The sequence below is a fragment of the Aulonocara stuartgranti genome (assembly GCF_965226115.1).
Source record: "Aulonocara stuartgranti genome assembly, chromosome: 19".
Lineage (NCBI taxonomy): Eukaryota > Metazoa > Chordata > Actinopteri > Cichliformes > Cichlidae > Aulonocara > Aulonocara stuartgranti.
Genome location: NC_138955.1, coordinates 26,320,622 through 26,334,547, shown reverse-complemented (window position 1 = coordinate 26,334,547; position 13,926 = coordinate 26,320,622). Strand labels below are relative to the sequence as shown.

The window sequence follows — 13,926 nt, the reverse complement described above, 5'->3', positions numbered from 1 at the left end:
GCCCTCAGGGCTCAAGATGAAGAAACAGAGAGAGGAGCGAGAGAGGAGAGACACAGAGGACAGAAAGAGAAAGTGAAGCTTCTGTGTTTCCATCGTGTTTCTACAGGAGGCTTTCCTCTCCAGACAGACAGGATTGCCAGTTGTTTCTTCAAACGCTTAAAAGTTTGTTGTGTTTGCATTTTCCTTGCATTTATCCACGTTTTTGATACGCGACTATGATAACAACTTGTGTTAACCAAGTAACATTCTTAAAGTGGCAATTTTAGAAAAACACCACACTTTTGTTGACTTCAAATGAACATCCATGGGATGGCTGTAGCTCTGGAGGTAACACAAGTCATCTACCTAAGCTTAAGGTTTGTGGCTGCTTCAGTCTGAAGACATGATAGGCTGCAGACAAGACACTGAACCACAAACACACAATGTTACACTCAGAGCACTCGGATGTAGAAAAAAAGCGCTTGTATGAATCTGCATGAATGAGACGTCGCATGAAGAATTTTGAAAGGTAGAGAAGAAATCTGCTGTATCAGAACCAGATCATTTTGCTCTATGACAACACTGTAAACATGATCTAGATGCTTATTGCTAGATCTCTGGATGCTTCACAACATCCAACAGTGACTAAACATAACAGACTGTATGAAAAAGTTACACTTTGCTCATTTTGGAAGGAAGCTGGCGCCCAATCCAAGCCATGAACACCTCATTCAGTTTGCCGGTCATGTGTCAAAAATCTCTGAGCATGGACAAGAAGAGAAAGAGCTTTGGTATTTCAATGGTATGGGAAGAGCCACAGAATAACTTTGATGACTGACTGACTGTTTAGTCAATATTTCTTAAAATTCCAAAACTAAATCATGTATCAGTTACCCTGACCTCTCATCAATAATGAGACCTGTTCAGATGAAATATATTTTTTAGGGTTTTCTGAGCTTCCTGCTTGAAAATGAAATGCCCAAAATTAATTGAGTATTTCTCTGCAATTACAAACTCTATGTTTACAATCTTGGTATCAAAATAAAGCTAACACTTGTGAAATTTTATCATAGGTGTAAATATTGCAGCAGATATTACTTTGTCAAAGTTACTGAGACTGGAACACAGAAAGAGTAAGTAGATTTTATCTTCGCCTACTTTTTTAATTTATTTTTAGCATATATTTAACATATATATAAATTTAATAATATGCTTCAGTTCACATTTCATTCCAGAAATTCAGTATCCAACATATAACCATCATCTGTGCAAAGATTTATATTTCTAAAGTGAAACAGTGAAAAATTACAGCACTGCCACGTTCATGTCACTTCAACAAATCAAAAGTTGCAAGGCTAAACCCCATGTGGGCCCAAATTTACTGCATGTAGCGTCTGTCCAGTCACGTGTCTGTAGGTGGGTCTTAAATGGAGGTTGTTGACGGAAATGACTCTGATGCGGCTAGTTAGCCGTGGTAACTGCTGATATCATGAGGCTACCGGCTACCGGTGAAATAATGGAGGAAATCGGGACGGTAAGCCAATTTCTGTCTTAGCGCATTTGCACCACTTTGTGTTTTTGTGGTCGGGACCTTGTGAATCGGAATTGAATCAGTTATAGTGACGAGCCCTTGTAATAACTCTGAAAATAAGTCACGGGCCTTACTCAAAGGGTTAAACTGCTTTTGTTTAGAAAAATAAAGACGTTTTATAGTCTTTTCTCTCCCTGCATCAGTCTGTGTTAATCATTTCTGTGTTTCTCCTTCTGCTTTAAAGCACAGATAACCAGACGACCAGCGAAAACACACTGCTTGTGTGTACAGCCTCAGACAGAGCTCGCACTCTGTCGCACCCACACTGATTGGTTTTGGAACCCAGTTAATGAGCAGGTGTGTGTGCGAGCGTGTGAGTATATAAGTGTGTGTCTGCAGCCCAGCGTTCCATCAGAGCACCATGGGCTATTTGAAATGAGAATTTAGCGGCAGGGATGCACACACACACACACCCTCAGTCCTGATAGCCACTGTAATTAGTTGGACTCCACTGGAACTCGCCACAGGGAGAGAGAGGAAAAGAGACAAAGAAAGAGAGAGACGGGTGGGGGACATGTGTGATGACTTAATGCAATGAAACAGTTTCACATAAAATCTTGAACTGAAATTTCTGATTTTTACCAAAGACCCTAAGTCTTAAGTATGCCTCCACTTACACTTTCTGTAACCGTTCCTTCACCTTCCTGCTTTCCTTAAATCTCATCATGTAAGGTCTCCATCGCACACACAGAAACAATATTGTTTAACTATTGTTATCAGGGCTCAATAATGCATGAAAAAGAAAATGCCAAATTCAAGACCATCTCTTTGTATTTTCATGGTCTCCTTGTCCTCCTGTGCGACCTGCCTTTTCTATCTTTTTCTCCCACTTCTGGTCTCTCTTTGTCTCTTTTCTATTGGTGTGTATGTTTGCGTATCTATGGAATTGGCACACCTAGAAAGGCACCATGAATACTGAAAAGAATACATAGGTTTAGGAGGAACAAATGCATCCATACAGATAGCATTTCTCTCAGCAACACAATGCAAAAACACATGCTACATGCTACATTTGTGAAGTATTTATTTCATGTTCCTTGAAAATATTGACAAACAACAAAGCTACCTATCACAAGTATTAGCTAAAAACTGCCCAGTACTACGTAGGTTCAAGTAACCAAGATAGAAGTTTTTGCTGGATGAATACAAAGAATTAGGTCGAACTGGCTGAAACAAGTATCAACTGATTCTGAACTGCGTTTTAACAATCACAGCATCTCCAGTGCTTTTGTATTCTATTATGTCCTGCTGCAGTCCTACCTCCAGTTGTTTTTCATTAGTAATTTAAACTTTCACTGATACCCAATGTGTTTATATATGATAAAGAGACATCAAATGTGTGGGATGTGCTTTCACTTTATGTGTGTGCTTGCACATTAACTCCATGCTTTAATGTTTCCCTGTGTATTTTTATTAGCTGTGTGCATGTGTGTGCGGTGAGTGAAGTTATTTCTGTGTTTCAATTAAATATTATCATGGTCTGTGAAATGTCACAAACACACACACACACACACACACACACACACACACGCTTCTAGGAAAAGAGCACTAGCGCCGCCTCCTGTGGACTTGGGGACAGAACCTTGATCATCTACTGGCTGAGTTTGATGGGCCTTGATGTGTGATTGGTTGACACTCTCTACAAGGTCCGATGCTTGTTTCATCTCGCTGTGGGCCCGCGATGTACACACCAACACAAAACGAGGCACACACGCACCAGCTGGATCCACACAAACGGTCAGGGACACAGCTGAAACATGCACTGAAAAAAGTGAGCATCAACAGAGTACACATAACATGAACACAAACAGAAGCCTGCACGGAAAGATGAAGAAAAAACACACACAGAAAAATAATCACTTGGATAAATAACAGGAGACAGAAGACAGAAAGGAGAGGGGAAGACATGGATAAAAGTTTACTGTGAAAGACTTGATCACATTCCACAGTAACTAACCACTGTAACTAACCACTGTAACTACCACTGTAACTACCACTGTAACTAACCACTGTAACTAACCACTGTAACTACCACTGTAACTAACCACTGTAACTAACCACTGTAACTACCACTGTAACTAACCACTGTAACTAACCACTGTAACTAACCACTGTAACTACCACTGTAACTAACCACTGTAACTAACCACTGTAAAGCTACTATCAGAATTTGTTTTGATCTTCATTTCACAAAATATTTCTATTTTGAGGAAGGGGAGGGGCCAACATTCACACGCATTCCTACTGGATGCTTCAGAGAGCAACTTGGGATTAGTAACTTGCCCAAGGATACTTGGCATGCAGACTGGGGAGCCAGGGATCGAACTCTGGCTAGAGGGTTGCCACCTTGTGCCTTTGGATCAGGGAACAAGTCCTGACTATCATTTGCACTTATGCACCAAAAAACAACTAAGAGTACCTGGCGTCTTGTGGTGCCTGAAGTCAGGTCCTTGAAGGCGCCCAATCTGGGAACTAGACTAACCTACTGAGGGAATTTAACATTCAAACAGTGAATGACAGTGTGACCAAATTATGTGAGACTGGGAGAAATAGTTTGTCTGATTTGAACCCGAGCAGTGTTTTGCTATTGGACTTCCATGAACTAGAATATGCTTAAAAAGGGATTTACTAACCACAGAAAAAGAAAAAGAAATACAATTCAAAATACAAACAAACACTGTGTTTGAAGACAAGGGTGTCCATAAATGCATGTAACACCCTAGGCCACAAGTCAATGAGCAATTTTGTAATCATGTTGACAGATCCATAGCCGTATGCTCTAAGCACTCTAGTGTCTGACAGAGATTGTCAACTCCCATCTCTGGCAGAACTTCAACAGAATTCCAAGGACAGCTGACAACAGAATTTCCATAAAGGATACTTTCTGATTCAGTAGCCTCAGAATCTCTGCTTTTTGCAGACGATGTGGTTTTGTTGGCTTCATTGACCAACAAAACCACATCGTCTGCAAAACGTTTGCACCAGAATATGAAGTAGCTGGCATGAGATTTAGCAGCTGATAATCAAAGATCATGATTTTTGGTTGGAAAAGGGTGGAGTTTAAGTATTTCAGGGTCTTGAACACAAGTGATGGAAGATGGAAGTTTTTCACAGGACTGGAAAATTCATTGAAAAACTAAATACACCCCTAGAGAAGGCGAGAAGCAGCCACATATTGCTAATCAAATGCACTTAATTAACTGACAATATTATACGTTCACACAATGAGGAAAGACATCAGCAATCATCTTAGAGAAGCAAATGTTACTGTCCATGACTGTGGGAAGGCTTATAAGGTCTTTTCCAGAAAGTTTTAACTTTAAGTAACATTTTTGTACAGTGAAAAAGATTATTCACAAGTTGAGAATATTCAAGACAGGTACCAACCTTTCCAGATGTGGATTTCCTGTCAAATTCACCCCAAGGTCAGACTGTGCGAGGTTCAGAGAAATATTTTTAAAAAGCAAGCGCTACATCTCAGACTCTACAGACCTCAGCAAGTTAAATATTCAAGTCCATGACAGTCCAGTTAGAACATTTTTTAAAAAGTATGGCTTGTTTGGAAGGATTCCCAAGAGAAAGTCTCTTCACTCTGAAAAGAACATGGCAGCAAAGCTTAGGTTTGCGGAGATTCATCTGAACAAACCACATCTGAACAATGTCCTTTGAAGCAATGGACAAAAGACCCAAATTTGGCCATAATGCACAGCAAATTTTCTAATCTGATCTGATCCGATCATCCTGTTTGGTGAAAAACACAGCATATCAGCACAAACAACTCATACCAACTGTAAAACATGATAACGGAGGGGTGATGATTTGGGATTGTTTTGAAGCCACGGGACCTAGGCACCTTGCGGTCATTGAGTCCACCATAAACCCCTCTTGATAACAAAGTATTCTTCAGTCAAACGTGAGGTCATCTGTCTTTTTAGTTTTAGTTGTCACAACACAACTGCGATCCCAAATGCACCCGCAGCTAAATGACTAAAAAAGAAAAAAAGATCAAAGTCCAGACCTCAACCCATTAAAAATGCTATGGCAGGACCTGAAGAGAGCTGCACATAAATGAATCCCTACAAATCTCAATGAACTGATGCAACAGTTTTAAGGAGAGTGGGCCAAAATAACCACATAATGAAGTGAGAAACTGATAAATGATTACATCAAGATACTGATGTTAAAGATGCTTTTACAAGCTACTGACTCATGGGGTGTACTTAGTTTTTAATTGCACTACAGAGAGTTTGGTGGAAACTTTATTTTTCACATAAATGTAGGGCATTTTTTTTACAAATGTAAATATATTACTGTGTGCTGCATACTATATATTATAGTACTTTTTTATACTTAAAAGGTGGGCTTTCTCTCCCCTTAGAAACTTAATAAGCACTTTCCAGATGTTGACCACAAACTAGAAGGATTTTACATAAAAGTTTTTTTTTCTTCTCCAGATTCACTTATGTGTCTGGAACACTACACATATCTGTATCAAAGAGCACACAAACACTCTCCTCCTTCCTCCCTGCTTTCCAAGGTTGATAAGTGCCTCACTCTAACATCACAATAAACAGTAGAGCCTCGGCCTGCCAAGGCTACTCACAGAACAACTGTCAGCCCAGCTATCCTTTTCCGGAGGACACACACACACACACACACACACACACACACACACACACACACACACACACAAAGACAACACAAAAATGCCCACATACACACTGCTTTTTCAGTTCCACACCACGCAAAGGCAAACACTCACACACCCACACCTCCCAAAAAACCCCAACTTTTGTTGGGCCCTGTTGTTGCTATGGTTACAAGGTCGAGTCCCCCCAGTATTCTAGGGGAGCACAGCGAGGTTCTTTAACGGTCACATGGAGCGAAAAAAAAAATCACTGCAAAAACAAGAGGGTTAGAGCTGCTTTTCTGCAGGATACACACAAACTGAGAGAGGCAGGAGTAGTGAAATGTCCAAGCATTCATTTGTACTGCATGAGCATATATAACACATGGTAACATAGCTCCCACATATTATGTGTCGCGTTCTTGTTAATAATAGTGAGCCTGTTATGACTGAATGTTTATCCAACACAGTCATAAGAAGGTTGGATGAAGTGCTCCCATAATAAATATGGATTGCAGTGGTAGTTTATATTAGATCCAGCTCTGTTTAGAGCCATAAGGAAAAGAGAAAAAAACAGTTTTGCATGAATTAAAACTTCATTTCAGACCACCTTAGACAGCACAGAGGATAAACAGAGGCTCCCAATAGTAAAAAATAAATAAATAAATATTTTACAAAGGCAGCATGGTGACCTACAGCTCAGCACAGCAGGCGACACTATACATACCAGGGAGAGGGATCCCAGTGAAGGTTTTCAAAAACCCAACATCCATACTGGACTGAATCAGTCATAATGGAAATGCATTGACACAAAGCTTTAACCTCCTAAGACCCGAACTCTTCCACGGCATGCATTTTTAAATTCTCTTTGATATTTGGGCATATTGGGGCCCGATGAATGTAAAAATAAAGAATTACCAGATTTGTTTTTTTACCTAATTTTTGTTTCTAAGAAAAATGAGAGTCACATATGAGGATATTCGTTATATCTACAGTAGCAGTATAATGTCCTCATAAGTAGATATCAGGCCCTTGTAGAGCAAAATTGAGAATTTTGGTCTAAATAACCCAAAATGTGATGTCCGCATATGTGGACGCCAGGTCCTAGGAGGTTAAGGAAAGGCTCCAGGTATTGTACCATCGAGATACCTGAAGAGTCAACACGTACTCACTCCCAAAGTGTAACATTTTACACTAGGTGACAAATCGTCGGTATATTACGCTTCTGCTTGCTGCGTTACTGTTTATCCATTGTGCTCATACTGTCATCGTATCAGCAGGGGTGTATATAAGCACCATGTAAAATTGAAGTAGCAAGCTATAATGTAAACAGTCTGGGAAACCCAATTGAGGAGATAAATTTATGGCTGAACTGAAGAAGGAAGAAACAGAAGTAACTTTTCCTTGAAAGACTCATTTGGTGGAATTGGAACATGAAACACTAAAAAAAATGGAGGTTCAATCAGGTTTCATATTCCTGGACCCAGGATTCCAAAAGAGGCGTAAGCATTTAAATTTTCAGTTAAGTGAGCTTTGAATTACATAAGTGCGAAGAAAGATACTGATGGGAGGTCTGAGGATATCTGCACGACCATCTTACCCAGGTTATTATACTATTCCAAGCACTCTCAATTGAAATAAACGATAAGCAATTCAATCAAATGGGACAAATTAGTATCACAGTATATTTGGCAAGGGAAAAAAACGAGAATAGGACTTTAAACCTGCATACTGAAAAAGAACAAGGGAGAATTTGCATTACCCTGCTTAAAAAAGGAATATATTTCAGACTTATTCTGAAACTACTGTGCAAAGCAAGATGGAAGGAAACTGAAGAACACTTTACTGGGTATATTCCAATTCAAGCATGGCTGAGTGATAAAAGACTGATCCAAAAACTAATGGACCTGGGTAATAAATGGATTAATTTATCTGTGAAAACATGGCAAAATATTATCATCAAGGTTAGTTTGATAGAAGAGATAAAGAAGCTACTGACACGATATTGATTTTGTACCTAATAAATTATATGCAAACCATAAGCAATGGACCATTAAGGGTCTCTCCTTATATTGTACCTTTTTTAAATAAAGTGACACTGTGCAAAGTGTGGCTTTTAACTGAAAAATGTTAAAAAAGAAGTTAAAAAAAAAGATTCCTCTTCAGATTCCTAGTCATAGTTTTAAGGAAGAGATTCAAATAGCACTCAACAGCTTAATAAAAGTGCTTTTCAGTGCCTATTAGGCAGACTCTGATCTAAACGTGATCTAAAGAATATAAAAGGGAATCAGTACCTACATAAAGCAAAAATGGCAGAGGGAAGCTAGTTAAGTTCAGTTTAGTTTATATAGCACCACAACAACAGTTGCCTCAAGGTGCTTTATGCCAAAGACGCTACAATAATATAGAGAAAACCCAACAATCAGTGGAATAAAAAGAAATCTGTTTGCAAAACTGAGCTTTCCAATGGAGGATTGAGAATAACATGTTAAGGCTCACTGGGGTTGTTTGGTGTGAAGAGTCTTCATGGATATTTCATTACTCCGATTCAGAGGTCACATCACTCAAGCTCTTGCAACTTCCTTTAATGTCCTCCCTTCATTTATGCTAGTTTTATTTTATTATTTTATTATGCTTCATTTATTGCCACATGTTGTTAAGTCTATCTTTGAAATCATGCCTAAATAGACCTCTGCATTACTTACTGTACCTTATTTATCTTCGTTTTATATATTCTGCTCCTGCGAACAATTCTGGAGAAGAAACACTTTAAACTTTTGGTGACTTTCTGCCAAAATAATGTTTAAATAAACTATTTTTCCTGCGCCTACCACTAGGCTGAACTAATGCCATGCTAATTCACGTAATGGATACATTAAGCCAAGGAAAATGAAAAGTACATCTGCCAACACTGATAACAAAGAGATCCGCCTGTAATCAGATAACTGAAACAGTGGTGACACTCAGCTGTGCACATCCGTCAGTGCAGCAGCACAAGTGGATGTGTCCCTGTTGGGCTGAGCAGAGAAATTATCGTCTTTGTTTCTAGAGACTGTTCCCATAGATTTCAATTTAGGATTCTTTGAGTGCTGTGTCCCTCTCTTTTAATGTCTCTGCTTAAAGCAAGTCAGAAATCACAGTTTTACACTCGTCATCACTAGTTTTCCAACTAGCCACTGGTTTAAGCTTAATTCTTAGAAAATCAGCAGTCACATGGCTTCATGTTCCTGATTGTTTGGATTACAGCATGAAGCTTTAGCCTACACAAAACTATGCTGTTATCACTATCTCTACTTTTAAGATTAGGCTTAAAACTTTCCTTTTTGCTAGAGCATATAGTTAGGGCTGGATCAGGTGACTCTGAATCCTCCCTTAGTTGTGCTGCAATACGCGTAGGCTTCTGGGGGATTCCCATGATGCATTGAATGTTTCTTCTTCAGTCACCTTTCTCACTCACTATGTGTTAATAGACCTCTCTGCACTGAATCATACTTCTTATCAATTTCTGGCTCTCTTCCACAGCATGTTTTCTATCCTGTCTTCCTTCTCTCACCCCAACCAGTTGCAGCAGATGGCCCCGCCCCTCCCTGAGCCTGGTTCTGCCGGAGTTTTTTGCCATTAATGCCCATCTATTACTCAGATGAATGACTAATCCCTTCGGTAGGGGTTTGATTACACCAGTAATGATTTTAATTGAACACTTTAATGAGAAAATGCTTTGTTTAAATGCAGAAATTCAGGTAAATGAAAGACACAGTGCTATCTACAGCCATAAATATACAAGGAAAATACAAGGATACAAAGTTGTTGGGGCACAAGCGCATTTTATAGCTGCTACATGAATGCAGTGGATTCACTGTCATGGTATTTTTACAGTTTGAACACAGCACAACAACCTCTATAAGATACAAAAGCCCTATATGAGCAGCTTACAGTATACAGGCCTGTAGACCTGTCTCCGTAAGTCTCAGCGGTGGAGAAGGAGAGAAACAGTATAAGAAAGCGACCTTGGACCGGGCGAGGAGACGCTGTTGAGCTCCGCATCAATATTTTAGCGGTAGAGTTGACACATCAAAAAAAAAGAAAAAAAAGAGAGAAAGACAAAAGAAAGAACGAGGGAGAAAGGAGAAGAAGAGAATGCCCAGCGATTCCAGAGTCATCCAATATTCATGCACGCATCATCGCTGCCATGAATATTCATATGGAGATGAATATTTAAGTGCAACTCCTATGGAGAAATTAGGTTCATCTTTACACTTATCAATAATTTGCAGGCCAGGTGAGTCTCATCGGCCACTAAATAAGTCATGTCTGCACGCACGCACACAGACGTTTGAAGGATGGGAAAAAGAGTGGAAAACAACACAAAGTTACATGTCTGCTGGTTCGCAGCAGTGCCTTGTGGGTAAGAAGAGAAAGAGATGTCAGCAGTTTGATCTCTAAAAACAGAGTATGTGCACGCAGTTTATCTATTACCATTAATGAATATACATGCGTACAGTTGCATGGTTGACACACACGTTAACTCCAAAATGTTAAAATGTCCAGCACCAGTAACACTGCTTTGTTTTGGTTATTGGTCTTTTATGTCCAATGTGAACTATCATGTACCTATTTTTAGTGTATTTTTTGCACCAATCCCTCTGATCAAATATTTAGCATCTAGCCAGAATAAGCCGGGGTTTTTGTTTACTGTGGTTTGTAAATAAAAGAAACCAGTTTAGATCCATTTCAATACTTTATTTAGTTGCAGCTCACAGTGACAGAAGCTCTTTTGACAATAGGCAGTATTTCACAAATGAGAAATATTACTGCCGTTAGAAATACCCCAAACCTCCAACTGAGAACTAAAATGAAATAATTAATCACTACGAGCACTGTGACATGAATATTGTACAGCTGAGACTGTGAAGTTAAAAATTTAGTCAAGCCTGATAATGTAGAGCCTAGCCCAGGAAAGACTGTGAAGTGCATTAAACTGGAACTGGGAGTGGATTTAGGTCCACAAGGTTCCACTCCTTGGAAAAACCCACCTAAAGTTTTTGTCTCGATTTTTAATCCACCCAACCGTTTTTAATATTTCCAACCTGACACTAGTGAAATTAACACATTGATTCATGAACATCTGCCAATTGAGTGAATCTGAATTGTACACACATGGCACCAGCTCACACATACCTCAATATTTCATTTACTGTCTCTCAAAATATGACTTACTTATACTTTTTAAACTGTTACACAGTTTAGGAACAAGTATATTTTTATTCGATTCCCCTTTTCGTGTGCGTGCGCGCACCTGTGTGTGTTTGTAAGCATTTAACCCTCCTGCCATCCTTTAAAAAACTCACACCCATCACCCTAGGGACCATTCTCAGCCACGCCATAAAAAGACCATATATCCATATTTTATTCCACTTTAAATTAGCCAACCTTGTAAAACTACTTCTCCCTGAAATATTCATGTAAAGTTTTAATTATATTTTCGTTGTTTTAACCCTTCAAATCCCAGTGTTATTACATGAGCGCCCTGTGTTATAAGCCCCAAAAACCAAAAAACGAAACTAAATATTTCCACAAAAAACCAGTTGAAGTAATATGTGATTGTCATTATAAGTAGGCCTTTAGATGGACCAAAGATTGGCACCAACATACATTTTGACCTGCCATTATTTTTTTTGCATTTTTTTTGCAATTTAAAAATTAAAACTTCAAGGCCCTGAGTCTTCATTGACATCCAAGAAAAGAAGAAAAAATAAAATCATATGATGATAATTTGGGGTTGAAAAATAGCGTTTATAATGGAAGTCAATGGGCAGAAAATGGTCCCCAGGGTGATGGGTGTGGGGATTTCTGCTGCTCAGCCATTTTAGGCTGATTTAAGGAATTCACACTGGAATATTAACATTGACAGGTAAAAACTATCCTGTGGCAAGTTTGGTTATATTCCACTGAACACAGTGGAAATGGCAGCCATTTAACACATAGCAGTGGCACAAAAAGGTCCCAAGAAGGCAGGAAGGTTAAAGGACAGAAGAGCACAATTCAGAAATCTCTAATCGTAACACATCCTGTTCTTCTGTGTTACTCATCTGGTGGCAGTGATGTCATTACACAAACACACAATCTCTCTCTCTCTGTCACACACACCCTTCTCTATGATATGGTTATGAGGGAGGCTATGCCTTGTAATCCTATTCTCCTTGGTGAGGATGAAGACGGGTGTATGTTTGTGTGTGTGCCTGGCTAGAAAAAGGAGATCTGAGGTGGAGGGAGGATTAGGGCAGGAAAGAGGAAGCCAGCCAAAGTGGGCGGGCATTATTTGCATCAAATACTTATATTTTCTACACAGTTACATGTTTTCTTTTTATATTGAGACTGAAGTCAGTGCTGCTCCTCCATGATGGAAGCAGAGCAGCCGATGGGCCCTTTGTGAATGTTTGGAAACATGTGAAGTCTTTCTTGCCAGGTAAAGTTGTAATAGTGCCTTATCTCCATCACCTCCTGTTTTTTATCATACAAAACAATTTGAAATACTTTACTTATTCATCGCATATTTGGGAATTTCATTTTTTATTCTTTACTATGTCTAATTTTTTATTCTTTTATTCTTTTTCTCTTATTAGAAGTTTGCTGTGTGCCTCCATGTCACATCTATAGCACAGAGTGTGCTGAACTAGATGAGAAAGTGACTCCAAACTGAGGCATCCAAGAGTGTCATAATAGGACCGTGCTGTGCCAGTTGTGAGCTATCTTATCATACTATAAAAAACTTTGTACAAAATCTTTGCACATCGCTGAATGCATCAGCTTAAAATGAACATACTGGCTGTTGAGATTGATGTAGCAACTGTAGCCTCAGCCTATTAGTTAGTGAGATCAGGTTTTGTGAACTCATCCTAACTCATCCTCCTTTTTGACACTAATGGGACCATCATTTACAAACTGAACATCATGTTGCATTCAGAAAAACTTGAAAGACTCTAGTTTACTGAGGTCTTAAACAAAGACTCTGAAGGACCATAGACATCTATACGATTAGAGTTCCTTCTAGAACCAGAGAAGTCACCCCTGCTGGCCATATGAAAGAGTCCAAGCACTTGTACATTGGCTTTTCAGACATGGAAGTTACACTGATGTTTCAGTATACTGCAGCCTACTTCTTAGGCTGTTTTTTTTTTTGACCAATAGCCTTCATCTCTAAGTATGTCTGTTTTTTTGTTATATCACTAAGTTCTTGCTGACAATGATTTAAAATGCACAAGGCTACTCTATTCCAACAGGGCATATGTTCAGTTTAACACTGATAACTTTCACTACATTGCTAGCACAATCACGCATCAATTGGGTACAAGTGTGTACACTGTGAGGGCAGACAGTAACTTGATTACTTGTTTTTTCCAACCAGATTATGAAGAGTAAGTCACACACTTGTTGCCATGTCCCTCCGATGCAAACTGAAAAGTCCAGACTTGCAGGTTTTATGTGCACATTAAGTCTGCTTAAGAATATCAAATAAAGAATATCAATTGTTGCAGACCTCAAAAGAGTCCACAGAAGGTGCAGACTTCAATGAGTTCTCTGAAAGGATTACCCCTAGTTACACTATTATGGACACTGTAGTGTAAAGGGAAGCACCATGGCAGTAGTTTGATACACAGAAACAACCATGGTACATTTCATCTCAATGCACAGTTTTCCTTCATGGCCCAGCGCCCACAGGCTGGATATT

General features: G+C 39.2%; 1 protein-coding gene across 1 annotated transcript in view; it reads right to left on the bottom strand.

The window, feature by feature from the left end:
- The window catches only part of akap6 (A kinase (PRKA) anchor protein 6), a 225,386-nt gene that overhangs the window by 82,656 nt on the left and 128,804 nt on the right, over window positions 1-13,926 (bottom strand). The gene's annotated exons all lie outside the window — the stretch shown is intronic.